At 40.9% G+C, this 15,175-nt stretch overlaps 2 non-coding genes across 2 annotated transcripts; both read left to right on the top strand.

Annotated features, from left to right (window-relative positions):
• Window positions 1-1,167: 1,167 nt before the first annotated feature.
• LOC130942360 (small nucleolar RNA R71) lies at window positions 1,168-1,275 on the top strand. Its single transcript, XR_009070933.1, has one exon. It is a non-coding gene; the product is annotated as a small nucleolar RNA R71 (small nucleolar RNA).
• Window positions 1,276-13,951: 12,676 nt separating this feature from the next.
• Window positions 13,952-14,059, top strand: LOC130942834 (small nucleolar RNA R71). Its single transcript, XR_009071383.1, has one exon. It is a non-coding gene; the product is annotated as a small nucleolar RNA R71 (small nucleolar RNA).
• Window positions 14,060-15,175: the final 1,116 nt, after the last annotated feature.

Consider the following 15,175-nt stretch of genomic DNA (forward strand, 5'->3'; position numbering starts at 1 on the left):
GCCTTCTTAAAGGTCATGGTGACTATGGTACAAGGTATTGAAAACTTCCCAGGATCTTGTCTCTTTTGAGGTAATTTCTGCCTAGACAAGTCATCTAGTTCTTTGGTGAGCAAAGGGGGTTCATCCTCCCAAGTCTCATTACCAAATAACTTGTCATTTAACTTCATGATTGCTCCAAGGTATTTAGCAACTTGCTCTTCAGTGACATACTCATCCTCTTCAGAAGAAGGGTACTCATCAGAGCCCATGAATGGCAGAAGTAAATCCAATAGAATCTCTATGGTCTCAGTGTGAGCCTCAGATTCCCATAGTTCCTCATTAGGAAACTCATTGGAGGCCAATAGGCGTCCATTGAGGTCTTCCTCAGTGGCGTTCACTGCCTCTTCCTCCTCTCCAAATTCGGCCATGTTGATGGCCTTGCACTCTCCTTTTTGGATTTTCTTCTGTATTGCTTGGAAGAGTACTAGGAGGGAGTTCAGTAATTTTCTTGCTCAGCTGACCTACTTGTGCCTCCAAGTTTCTAATGGGGGACCTTGTTTCAGTCATGAAACTTTGAGTGGTTTTGATTAGATCAAAGACCATGGTTGCTAAGTCAGAGTGGCTCTGCTTAGAACTCTCTGTCTGTTGCTGAGAAGATGATGAAAAGGGCTTGCCATTGCTAAACCTGTTTCTTCCACCATTATTATTGTTGAAACCTTGTTGAGGTCTCTGTTGATCCTTCCATGAGAGATTTGGATGATTTCTCCATGAAGAATTATAGGTGTTTCCATAGGGTTCTCCCATGTAATTCACCTCTTCCATTGAAGGGTTCTCAGGATCACAAGCTTCTTCTTCAGATGAAGCATCCTTAGTACTGCCTGGTGCATTTTGCACTCCAGACAGACTTTGAGAAATCAAATTGACTTGCTGAGTCAATATCTTGTTCTGAGCCAGTATGGCATTCAGAGTATCAATCTCAAGAACTCCTTTCTTCTGATTTGTCCCATTGTTCACAGGATTCCTTTCAGAAGTGTACATGAATTGGTTATTTGCAACCATTTCAATTAGTTCTTGAGCTTCTGTAGGCGTCTTCTTCAGATGAAGAGATCCTCCAGCAGAGCTATCCAAAGACATCTTGGACAGTTCAGACAGACCATCATAGAAAATACCTATGATGCTCCACTCAGAAAGCATGTCAGAAGGGCACTTTCTGATTAATTGTTTGTATCTTTCCCAAGCTTCATAGAGGGATTCTCCTTCCTTCTGTCTGAAGGTTTGGACTTCCACTCTAAGCTTACTCAATTTTTGAGGTGGAAAAAACTTTGCCAAGAAGGCACTGACTAGCTTTTCCCAAGAGTTCAGGCTTTCTTTAGGTTGTGAGTCCAACCATATCCTAGCTCTGTCTCTTACAGCAAAAGGGAATAGCATAAGTCTGTAGACTTCAGGGTCAACCCCATTAGTCTTGACAGTGTCACAGATTTGCAAGAATTCAGCTAAAAACTGATGAGAATCTTCCAATAGAAGTCCATGGAACTTGCAATTCTGTTGCATTAGAGAAACTAATTGAGGCTTAAGCTCAAAGTTGTTTGCTCCAATGGCAGGGATAGAGATGCTTCTCCCATAGAAGTCGGGAGTAGGTGCAGTAAAGTCAGCCAGCACCTTCCTTGCATTGTTGGCATTGTTGTTGTTTTCGGCTGCCATGGGTTCTTCTTCTTTGAAGAATTCTGTTAGGTCCTCTACAGAGAATTGTGGTTTAGCTTCTCTTAGCTTTCGCTTCAAGGTCCTTTCAGGTTCAGGGTCAGCCTCAACAAGAATGCTTTTGTCTTTGCTCCTGCTCATATGAAAGAGAAGAGAACAAGAAAATATGGAATCTTCTATGTCACAGTATAGAGATTCCTTGAGGTGTCAGAGGAAAAGAAAAATAGAAGGAGAGGTAGAGAATTCGAACTTATCAAAAGAGATGGAGTTCGAATTGTTCCTTGAGGAATAGTGTTAGTCCATAAATAGAAGGATGTGAGAAGAGGGGAAGAAATTTTCAAAAATTAAGTAAAATATTTTGAAAAAAAAATATTTTGAGAAAGATTTTGAAAAAGATGTGATTTAAAAGTTATGGTTTTAAAAAGATGTTATTGAGAAGATATGATTTGAAAAACAATTTAAAAAGATTTGATTTTAAAAATTAATGACTTGCCTAACAAGAAAAGATATGATTCAAACATTAAACCTTTCTCAACAGAAAAGGCAACATACTTGAAATGTTCAATCAAATCATTAATTGATAGCAAGTATTTTTGAAAAAGGAAAGAAATTGATTTTGAAAAAGATTTGATTGAAAAGATATGATTTGAAAAAGATTTGATTTTGAAAAACTTTGAAAACTTGAAAAAAAAATTGCATTAAAAACAAAATCTTCCCTCTTGTGCCATCCTGGTGTTAAACGCCCAGAATGGTGCACATTCTGGCGTTTAACGCCCAAAGCTCTACCCTTTTGGGTGTTAAACGCCCAGCCAGGCACCCTGGCTGGCGTTTAAATGCCAGTCTGCCTTCTTCACTGGGCATTTTGAACGCCCAGCCTTTTTCTGTGTAATTCCTCTGCTGCATGTACTGAATCTTCAGTTCTCTGTATTATTGACTTTGAAAATAGAACCAAGATCAAATAAACAATGCATGCAAGACACCAAACATAAAATGAGACACTAGACTCAACAAGAAACATAAAATATTTTGGTTTTTATGATTTTGTAATTTTTTTGGTTTTTTTCGAAAATTATATGAAAAAGGAAATAAAGGTATCAAAATTCTTAATGAGAATTCCAGGAATCATGCAATGTTAGTCTAAAGCTTTAGTCTAAAGGAATTAGACATGGTTAGCCAAGCTTCAGCATGACATTGCATTCAAGAGCTAAATTGATGAGAATCAATCAGCTTTGGTGATGATAAGAACATCACCTTGAAACACTAGAATTCATTCTTAAGAACTCTAAAGATAAATACCTAATCTAAGCAACAAGATGAACCGTCAGTTGTCCATACTCGAAACAGTCCCCGGCAACGGCGCCAAAAACTTGGTGCACAAAATTGTGATCACTACTTTTCACAACTCAAATAATCCCCGGTAATGAATCCAAAAACTTGGTGTTCAATACCATAGCATAAACACAACTTCGCACAACTAACCAGCAAGTGCACTGGGTCGTCCAAGTAATAAACCTTACGCGAGTAAGGGTCGATCCCACGGAGATTGTTGGTATGAAGCAAGCTATGGTCACCTTGTAAATCTTAGTCAGGCAGACTCAAATGGTTATGGATGATATATGACTAAAACATAAAGATAAAGATAGAGATACTTATGTAATTCATTGGTGAGAACTTCAGATAAGCGAATGGAGATGCTTTGTCCCTTCCGTCTCTCTGCTTTCCTACTGTCTTCATCCAATCCTTCTTACTCCTTTCCATGGCAAGCTGTATGTTGGGCATCACCGTTGTCAATGGCTACAATCCCGTCCTCTCAGTGGAAATGTTCAACGCACCCTGTCACGGCACGGCTATCTAGCTGTCGGTTCTCGATCATGTCGGAATAGAATCCAGTGATTCTTTTGCGTCTGTCACTAACGCCCCACAATCGCGAGTTTGAAGCTTGTCACAGTCATTCAATCATTGAATCCTACTCAGAATACCACAGACAAGGTTTAGACCTTCCGGATTCTCTTGAATGCCGCCATCAATTCTAGCTTATACCACGAAGATTCCGGTTAAAGAATCCAAGAGATAAACATTAGAGCCTTGTTGCTTGTAGAACGGAAGTGGTTGTCAATCACGCGTTCATAAGTGAGAATGAAGATGAGTGTCACATAATCATCACATTCATCATGTTCTTGGGTACGAATGAATATATTGGAATAAGAACAAGCTGAATTGAATAGAAGAACAATAGTAATTGCATTAATACTCGAGGTACAGCAGAGCTCCACACCTTAATCTATGGTGTGTAGAAACTCCACCGTTGAAAATACATAAGAACAAGGTCTAGGCATGGCCGTGAGGCCAGCCCCCCAATAATCTAAGAACTAGACGTCCAAAGATGATCCTAAGATCGAAAATGATCCAAAGATGAAAAATACAATAGCAAAAGGTCTTATTTATAGAGAACTAGTAGCCTAGGGTTTACAGGAATGAGTAAATGACATAAAAATCCACTTTCGGGCCCACTTGGTGTGTGCTTGGGCTGAGCATTGAAGCATTTTCGTGTGGAGACTCTTCTTGGAGTTAAACGCCAGCTTTTGTGCCAGTTTGGGCGTTTAACTCCCATTCTTGTGCCAGTTCCGGCGTTAAACGCCGGGCATTCTTGAGCTGATTTGGAACGCCGGTTTGGGCCATCAAATCTTGGGCAAAGTATGAACTATTATACATTGCTGGAAAGCCCAGGATGTCTACTTTCCAACGCCGTTGAGAGCGCGCCAATTGGGCTTCTGTAGCTCCAGAAAATCCACTTCGAGTGCAGGGAGGTCAGAATCCAATAGCATCTGCAGTCCTTTTCAGTCTCTGAATCAGATTTTTGCTCAAGTCCCTCAATTTCAGCCAGAAAATACCTGAAATCACAGAAAAACACACAAACTCATAGTAAAGTCCAGAAAAGTGAATTTTAATTAAAAACTAATAAAAATATACTAAAAACTAACTAAATTCTACTAGAAACATACTAAAAACAATGCCAAAAAGCATATAAATTATCCGCTCATCAATGATACTGTTAGTTGGGACCTATGATAAATCTTTTACTTCTGTGTGACTGTTGTTAATGGTTTATTACTAGTGCACATGAATTAATGGTTTATTACAATGGGTAAGGCTTTAGATTACTATTATCATCTTATGAATGAGTCTAATTCGCAGTCACGATTGTTTTATCTTAAGTGTTAGTTGTTTGGGTTTTAGGAATTACTAACACATTCAATAAGGTGTATCATTCTTAATAGGATGACAACTTTTTAAGAGGGTAGAAAAGAAAAGTTAGCAAGTTAATTATCACAAATTACATTCCAAGTCGGCAAAGATTTTCCATTTAGTTGTGTAGTTGTATATTATGCAAATGATTAGTTATGGACATTTTGTTGTATTTACTCTAATTTCACAAATGGGAATTAGCCGCTTCGTGGCGACTAACGGTAGAGATGGATACCATAAAGGGGATGCGAGGTGTGATCCAGGTAACCAAACACATGACTCCGCTGATTTTGATGTAATGAATGAGGATTCAGATGAGGCAGCATCTGGTTACGGAGATGTATTGGGCCTGATGGCAGAGGATATTAATCGGATAGTGTTTCGGACTGAGCAACGAGCCTATGAATTTTACCTATGATTAGGAAAATGCCATGGGTTTGGCGTCCGAAAAGGGGATTATGGCAAGGATGAAAATGGAAATTTGATCCGTAGAAGATTCTTCTGCAACCGGGCCGAGTTGAGAGATGGGAAACACTATGGAAGATTAGATAGGAAGAGAATGCATAAATCGAAAACCCGCACAAACTGCGAGGTAAAGTTATCAATATATTTGGATCGAGGTATTAGTAATTGAAAGGTTAGGAAGGTGATCCTTGACCACAACCATGACCTGACCCCGATAGATATGGTTCACTTGATGCCTCAGTTTCATGGAATGTCAGATGCTGCGAAGGCACACATGGAAAGCATGCATAGCTATGGACTTCCTACCTCAAAGATAGTCGAATACATGTCTGGAATTGCAGGAGGTTACTCGCTGCTGGGGTTTACAAAGAAGGATGCATATAACCACATAGATAAAACGAAGCGGGGGAACGTCGCCGATGGTAACACGAACGCCACTGTCATGTATTTACAAAGAAAAGAAGCTGCAAATCCAATATCGACGGTGAGGTATAACGTCACTGACGAAGGTATGTTGGCTAACTTGTTCTGGGCGGATGGTGCTAGTAGAGCGAACTTTCAACACTTTGGAGATGTTGTGGCCTTTGACTCCATGTATAGGAAGAACAAGTACAGGAGACCTTTGGTGATATTCTCAGGAACTAATAATCACAGGCAGACCACAATTTTTGAATTTGGGCTCCTGTTGGACAAAACCACAGCCTCATACGCATGGATTCTTGAAAACTTACTGGAGGTTATGTGTAATAGGATGCCATCAATGGTCATCACAGATGGAGATGATGCAATTATTGCAGCAGTCCAAAAGGTCTTCCCAGATACAACGCACCGTCTTTGTACATGGCATCTTCAGAACAACGTCACGTCAAACGGGAACGAGCAGATGTTTAGAGATTTATTTTCCAAATGGCTGTATTCCGACATGGGCGTTGAGGAATTTTAAAATGAGTAGGCCACTGCTGCAGAGGAGTTCGGTTTCAACGAAAAGTGTTGGGCCCTATAGATGTACGAGAAAAAACACATGTGGGTCAGTGCATATCTGAGGGGAAAGTTTTGTGCTAGATACCGAATGACATCGAGGTGCAAGGGGTTAAACTCTCATGTCAAGAAGTTCTTGAGTTCCAGGTACACAATTTTAGAGCTTGTGCAGAATTTGGAGGTGCTTGTACGCGAGTACCGAAACAATGAGATGGTGGCACAATTTTAACTCCATGAATAGCATCCCTGTGATGACAACATGTCTTGATCCAATTGAGAAAGGGGTTGCTAGGATTTACACACGAGCAATTTTCTCTCTATTGAAAAAGGAGATTGATGCTGTCGGGGTGGTGAATTATGTAGCGACGAGGAAGATTTCAACCACAATGATATACACTACCGAAGAATACAGTGATTTGGGTCGCACTTTAATCACTTAGTTTGATAGGAACATGGGGAAATTGCTCTGTCACTGCAGATTTTGGGAACGAGAATGCTTCCTGTGTCGACACATGTTCTTTGTCATGAAGTACAGGCATGTTCAAGAAATACCGCATCGTTTAGTTCTCACACGGTGGCGGAAAGATGCGAAGTCTATCTATGGGTACGTAGAGCGAGGTGAAACAGAGGATGAGAGGGGATTTTTAGTTCGGCATGGAGCTCTTCATGAGGCATCCCAGTGGTTGTTGTTCCTTGGTGCTAGGAATCAAGTGGTGTACACAGAGGCCGTAAAGGAAATTCGGGCCTTGTGTACACGTCTGAATGAAGCATCTGGCAACAATGATGCGATGGGACAACACAGCAAAGAGGGGTGCATGAAGGACCCAGTGGTAGTTAGGACAAAGGGTGCACCACGAAATAAAAGGCAGCGCTGGTAAGAGGAGGAAGTGTACAATTTGCAAGAGACCTGGACACACAAAGAGGAGGTAGACGGGTAACACGAGGCAGACAGGGACAACGCGGGTAGAGTCTAACGAGAGATCAACCGAAGATGCACTTCATACTCGGTGCACTCCTTGAATATTCCAAATGGTTGTGAATGTTATTGCTTTGCTCAGTTTTGTTTGGTAGGAACAGAAATCTTTATCCAATGCAAACGAAGATAAGAAGCATGATGCCTGCTTGAATGATTACATGAACGATTCGGAGACGTTGAAAAGGCCCCCATCAATGGTTGAGCTGGGTGATTCTCCTTATCGCCCAGTTGGTCTTGGCAAAGACATGATAGGAACGACGCAAAGCAGGAATGTAATTTCGGAACATGCTGGTGTGCGAAATTGTGATCACTACTTTTCACAACTCAAATAATCCCTAGTAATGGCCCCAAAAACTTGGTGCTCAATACCATGGCATAAACACAACTTTGCACAACTAACCAGCAAGTGCACTGGGTCGTCCAAGTAATAAACCTTACGCGAGTAAGGGTCGATCCCACGGAGATTGTTGGTATGAAGCAAGCTATGGTCACCTTGTAAATCTTAGTCAGGCAGACTCAAATGGGTATAGTGATATACGAATAAAGCATAAAGATAAAGATAGAGGTACTTATGTAATTCATTGGTAGGAACTTCAGATAAGCGTATGAAGATGCCTTCCCTTCCGTCTCTCTGCTTTCCTACTGTCTTCATCCAATCCTTCTTACTCCTTTCCATGGCAAGCTTATGCAAGGGTTTCACCGTTGTCAGTGGCTACCTCCCATCCTCTCAGTGGAAATGTTCAACGCGCCCTGTCACGGCACGGCTATCCATCTGTCGGTTCTCGGTCAGGCCGGAATAGAATCCATTGATTCTTTTGTGTCTGTCACTAACGCCCCGCCTGCTAGGAGTTTGAAGCACGTCACAGTCATTCAATCATTGAATCCTACTCAGAATACCACAGACAAGGTTAGACCTTTCGGATTCTCTTGAATGCCGCCATCAGTTCTTGCCTATACCACGAAGACTCTGATCTCACGGAATGGCTGGCTCGGTTGTCAGGCGAGCACTCGGTTGTCAGGCGATCAACCATGCATCGTGTATCAGGAATCCAAGAGATATTCACCCAATCTAAGGTAGAACGGAGGTGGTTGTCAATCACACGTTCATAGGTGAGAATGATGATGAGTGTCACGGATCATCACATTCATCAAGTTGAAGAACAAGTGATATCTTGGACAAAGAACAAGCGGAATTGAATAGAAGAACAATAGTAATTGCATTAATACTCGAGGTACAACAGAGCTCCACACCTTAATCTATGGTGTGTAGAAACTCCACCGTTGAAAATACATAAGAACAAGGTCTAGGCATGGCCGTGAGGCCAGCCTCCCAATGATCTAGGAACTAGATGTCCAAAGATTGATTTAAAATACAATAGTAAAAGGTCCTACTTATAGAAAACTAGTAGCCTAAGGTTTACAAAGATGAGTAAATGACATAAAAATCCACTTCCGGGCCCACTTGGTGTGTGCTTGGGCTGAGCAATGAAGCATTTTCGTGTAGAGACTCTTCTTGGAGTTAAACGCCAGCTTTTATGCCAGTTTGGGCGTTTAACTCCCATTTTGGTGCCAGTTCCGGCGTTTAACGCTGGAATTTCTGAAGGTGACTTTGAACGCCGGTTTGGGCCATCAAATCTTGGGCAAAGTATGGACTATCATATATTGCTGGAAAGCCCAGGATGTCTACTTTCCAACGCCGTTGAGAGCGCGCCAATTGGGCTTCTGTATCTCCAGAAAATCCACTTCGAGTGCAGGGAGGTCAGAATCCAACAGCATCTGCAGTCCTTTTCAGTCTCTGAATCAGATTTTTGCTCAGGTCCCTCAATTTCAGCCAGAAAATACCTGAAATCACAGAAAAACAGACAAACTCATAGTAAAGTCCAGAAAAGTGAATTTTAACTAAAAAATAATAAAAATATACTAAAAACTAAACCAAATATACTAAAAACATACTAAAAATAATGCCAAAAAGCGTACAAATTATCCGTTCATCACAACACCAAACTTAAATTGTTGCTTGTCCTCAAGCAACTGAAAATCAAATAAGATAAAAAGAAGAGAATATGCAATGAATTCCAAAAACATCTATGAAGATCAGAATTAATTAGATGAGCGGGGCTTTTAGCTTTTTGCCTCTGAACAGTTTTGGCATCTCACTCTATCCTTTGAAATTCAGAATGGTTGGCTTCTTTAGGATCTCAGAATCCAGATAGTGTTATTGATTCTCCTAGTTAAGTATGATGATTCTTGAACACAGCTACTTTATGAGTCTTGGCCGTGACCCAAAGCACTCTGTCTTCCAGTATTACCACCGGATACATACATGCCACAGACACATAATTGGGTGAACCTTTTCAGATTGTGACTCAGCTTTGCTAGAGTCCCCAATTAGAGGTGTCCAGGGTTCTTAAGCACACTCTTTTTGCCTTGGATCACAACTTTATTTCTTTCTTTTTCTTTCTTTTTCTCTTTCTTTTTCGTTTTTTTTCTTTTTTTTTCGCCTCTTCTCTTTTTTTTTTGTATTCACTGCTTTTTCTTGCTTCAAGAATCATTTTTATGATTTTTCAGATCCTCAGTAACATGTCTCCTTTTTCATCATTCTTTCAAGAGCCAACATTCATGAACCACAAATTCAAAAGACATATGCACTGTTTAAGCATACATTCAGAAAACAAAATTGTTGCCACCACATCAAAATAATTAAACTGTTATAAAATTCAAAATTCATGCAATTCTTTCTTTTTTTTCAATTAAGAACATTTTTCATTTAAGAAAGGTGATGGATTCATAGGACATTCATAACTTTAAGGCATAGACACTAATGATCATAAGACACAAACATGGACAAACATAAGCATTAATTTTCGAAAAACAGGAAAGTAAAGAACAAGGAAATTAAAGAACGGGTCCACCTTAGTGATGGCGGCTCTTTCTTCCTCTTGAAGATCCTATGGAGTGCTTGAGCTCCTCAATATCTCTTCCTTGTCTTTGTTGCTCCTCTCTCATGATTCTTTGATCTTCTCTAATTTCATGGAGGAGGATGGAATGTTCTTGGTGCTCCACCCTTAGTTGTCCCATGTTGGAACTCAATTCTCCTAGGGAGGTGTTCAGTTGCTCCCAATAGTTTTGTGGAGGAAAGTGCATCCCTTGAGGCATCTCAGGGATCTCATGATAAGAGGGGTCTCTTGTTTGCTCCATCCTTTTCTTAGTGATGGGCTTATCCTCATCAATGGGGATGTCTCCCTCTATGTCAACTCCAACTGAATAACAGAGGTGACAAATGAGATGAGGAAAGGCTAACCTTGCTAAGGTAGAGGACTTGTCTGCCACCTTATAGAGTTCTTGGGCTATAACCTCATGAACTTCCACTTCTTCTCCAATCATGATGCTATGAATCATGATGGCCCGGTCTAGAGTAACTTCGGACCGGTTGCTATTGGGAATAATTGAGCGTTGGATAAACTCCAACCATCCTCTAGCCACGGGTTTGAGGTCATGCCTTCTCAATTGAACCGGCTTCCCTCTTGAATCTCTCTTCCATTGAGCGCCCTCTTCACAAATGTCAGTGAGGACTTGGTCCAACCTTTGATCAAAGTTGACCCTTCTAGTGTAAGGATGTTCATCTCCTTGCATCATGGGCAAATTGAATGCCAACCTTACACTTTCCGGACTAAAATCCAAGTATTTCCCCCGAACCATAGTAAGATAATTCTTTGGATCCGGGTTCACACTTTGATCATGGTTCTTGGTGATCCATGCATTGGCATAGAACTTTTGAACCATTAAGATTCCGACTTGTTGAATGGGGTTGGAATTAACTTCCCAACCTCTTCTTCGGATCTCATGTCGGATCTCCGGATATTCACCCTTTTTGAGTGAAAAAGGGACCTCGGGGATCACCTTCTTCAAGGCCACAACTTCATAGAAGTGGTCTTGATGCACCCTTGAGATGAATCTTTCCATCTCCTATGACTCGGAGGTGGAAGCTTTTGCCTTCCCTTTCCTCTTTCTAGAGGTTTCTCCGGCCTTGGATGCCATAAATAGTTATGGAAAAACGAAAAAGCAACGCTTTTACCACACCAAACATAAAAGGTTTGCTCGTCCTCGAGCAAAAGAAGAAAGAAAAGAGTAGAAGAAGAAGAAATGAAGGAGATGGGAATGGCTTTTGTTTTCGGCCAAAGAGGGGGAGAAGCGGTGTTTAGGTTGTGTGAAAATGAAGGGGTGAAGAAGGGTATATATAGGGGAGGGGGAAGGGTAAGGTTCGGTCAAGTGAGGGTGGGTTTGAGAGGGAAAGTGGTTTGAATTTGAATGGTGAGGTAGGTGGGGTTTTATGAAGGATGGATGTGAGTGGTGAAGAGAAAGATGAGATTTGATAGGTGAAGGGTTTTTGGGGAAGAGGTGTTGAGGTGATTGGTGATTGGGTGAAGAAGAGAGAGAGTGGTGGGGTTGGTGGGGATCCTGTGGGGTCCACAGATCCTGTGGTGTCAAGGAAAAGTCATCCCTGCACCAAATGGCATGCAAAATCACGTTTTGAGCCAATTCTGGCGTTAAACGCCGGGCTGGTGCCTATTTCTGGCGTTTAACGCCAGGTTCTTTCCCTTTCCTGGCGTTTAACGCCAGTCTGGTGCCCCTTTCTGGCGTTAAACGCCCAGAATGGTGCCAGACTGGGCGTTAAACGCCCACCTGCTAGCCTTACTGGCGTTTAAACGCCAGTAGGTTCTTCCTCCAGGGTGTGCTGTTTTTCTTCCTGTTTTTCATTCTGTTTTTGCTTTTTCAATTGATTTTATGACTTCTTATGATCATCAACCTACAAAAAAAACATAAAATAACAAAAGAAAATAGATAAAATATAACATTGGGTTGCCTCCCAACAAGAGCTTCTTTAATGTCAGTAGCTTGACAGATGGCTCTCATGGAGCCTCACAAATGATCAGAGCAATATGGGAACCTCCCAACACCAAACTTAGAGTTTGAATGTGGGGGTTCAACACCAAACTTAGAGTTTGGTTGTGGCCTCCCAACACCAAACTTAGAGTTTGACTGTGGGGGCTCTGTTTGACTCTGATTTGAGAGAAGCTCTTCATGCTTCCTCTCCATGGTGACAGAGGGATATCCTTGAGCCTTAAACACAAAGGATTCTTCATTCACTTGAATGATCAGTTCACCTCTATCAACATCAATCACAGCCTTTGCTGTGGCTAGGAAGGGTCTGCCAAGGATGATGGTTTCATCCATGCACTTCCCAGTCTCTAGGACTATGAAATCAGCAGGGATGTAATGGTTTTCAATCTTCACCAAAACATCCTCTACAAGTCCATGAGCTTGTTTTCTTGAGTTGTCTGCCATCTCTAATGAGATTCTTGCAGCTTGCACCTCAAAGATCCCTAGCTTCTCCATTACAGAGAGAGGCATGAGGTTTACACTTGACCCTAAGTCACACAGAGCCTTCTTGAAGGTCATGGTGCCTATGGTACAAGGTATTGAAAACTTCCCAGGATCTTGTCTCTTTTGAGGTAATTTCTGCCTAGACAAGTCATCCAATTCTTTGGTGAGCAAAGGGGGTTCATCCTCCCAAGTCTCATTTCCAAATAACTTGTCATTTAGCTTCATGATTGCTCCAAGGTATTTAGCAACTTGCTCTTCAGTGACATACTCATCCTCTTCAGAGGAAGAATACTCATCAGATCTCATGAAAGGCAGAAGTAAGTCCAATGGAATCTCTATGGTCTCATTTTGAGCCTCAGATTCCCATGGTTCCTCATTGGGGAACTTAGTGGAGGCTAGTGCACGCCCATTGAGGTCTTCCTCAGTGGCGTTCACTTCCTCTCCTTCCTCTCCAAATTCGGCCATGTTGATGGCCTTGCACTCTCCTTTTGGGTTTTCTTCTGTATTGCTTGGGAGAGTACTAGGAGGGAGTTCAGTAATTTTCTTGCTCAGCTGTCCCACTTGTGCCTCCAAATTCCTAATGGAGGACCTTGTTTCAGTCATGAAACTTTGAGTGGTTTTGATTAGATCAGAGACCATGGTTGCTAAGTCAGAGTGGTTCTGCTTAGAATTCTCTGTCTGTTGCTGAGAAGATGATGGAAAAGTCTTGCCATTGCTAAACCTGTTTCTTCCACCATTATTGTTGTTGAAACCTTGTTGAGGTCTCTGTTGATCCTTCCATGAGAAATTTGGATGATTTCTCCATGAAGAATTATAGGTGTTTCCATAGGGTTCTCCCAGGTAATTCACCTCTTCCATTGAAGGGTTCTCAGGATCATAGGCTTCTTCTTCAGATGAAGCATCCTTAGTACTGCTTGGTGCATTTTGCATTCCAGACAGACTTTGAGAAATCAAATTGACTTGTTGAGTCAATATCTTGTTCTGAGCCAGAATGGCATTCAGAGTATCAATCTCAAGAACTCCTTTCTTCTGATTAGTCCCATTGTTCACAGGATTCCTTTCAGAAGTGTACATGAATTGGTTATTTGCAACCATTTCAATCAGCTCTTGAGCTTCTGCAGGCGTCTTCTTCAAATGAAGAGATCCTCCAGCAGAGCTATCCAGAGACATCTTGGATAGTTCAGAGAGACCATCATAGAAAATACCTATGATGCTCCATTCAGAAAGCATGTCAGAAGGACATTTTCTGATTAATTGTTTGTATCTTTCCCAAGCTTCATAGAGGGATTCTCCATCCTTCTGTCTGAAGGTTTGGACTTCCACTCTAAGCTTACTCAATTTTTGAGGTGGAAAGAACTTTGCCAAGAAGGCATTGACTAGCTTTTCCCATGAGTCCAGGCTTTCTTTAGGTTGTGAGTCCAACCATGTCCTAGCTCTGTCTCTTACAGCAAAAGGGAATAGCATTAGTCGGTAGACCTCAGGGTCAACCCCATTAGTCTTGACAGTGTTACAGATTTGCAAGAATTCAGCTAAAAACTGATGAGGATCTTCCAATGGAAGTCCATGGAACTTGCAATTCTGTTGCATTAGAGAAACTAATTGAGGCTTAAGCTCAAAGTTGTTTGCTCCAATGGCAGGGATAGAGATGCTTCTCCCATAGAAGTCGGGAGTAGGTGCAGTAAAGTCACCCAGCACCTTCCTTGCATTGTTGGCATTATTGTTGTTTTCGGCTGCCATGTCTTCTTTTAGAGAGTTGTGCCTTAGCTTCTTTTAGCTTTCGCTTTCAATGTCCTTTCAGGTTCAAGGTCAGCTTCAACAAGAATGCCTTTGTCTCTGCTCCTGCTCATATGAAAGAGAAGAGAACAAGAAAATATGGAATCCTCTATGTCACAGTATAGAGATTCCTTGAGGTGTCAGAAGAACAGAAAAATAGAAGAAAGAGGTAGAAGAATTCGAACTTAATCAGATAGAGTTCGAATTGTGCATTGAGAAGGAGTGGTACTCCATAAATAGAAGGATGTGAGAAGAGGGGAAGAGAATTTTCGAAAATTAATTAAAAAGTTTTTAAAAACATTTTGAAAAATTGATTGATAATTTTCGAAAACTCAAAGTGGACAAGGAATCAAGTGATTTTTGAAAAAGATTTTGAAATTAGCAATAAAAAAGATATGACTGAAAACTGTTTTGAAAAAGATGTGAAAAAAATATGATTAAAAAGTTATGGTTTTAAAAAGATATGATTGAAAAGATATGATTTGAAAACAAATAAAAAAAAGATTTGATTTTAAAAATTAATGACTTGCCTAACAAGAAAAGATATGATTCAAACATTAAACCTTTCTCAACAGAAAAGGCAACATACTTGAAATGTTGAATCAAATCATTAATTGATAGCAAGTATCTTTGAAAAAGGAAAGAAATTGATTTTGAAAACATTTGATTGAAAAG

The sequence above is a fragment of the Arachis stenosperma genome, chromosome 7 (assembly GCF_014773155.1).
Source record: "Arachis stenosperma cultivar V10309 chromosome 7, arast.V10309.gnm1.PFL2, whole genome shotgun sequence".
In the NCBI taxonomy this organism is placed as follows: Eukaryota; Viridiplantae; Streptophyta; class Magnoliopsida; order Fabales; family Fabaceae; genus Arachis; species Arachis stenosperma.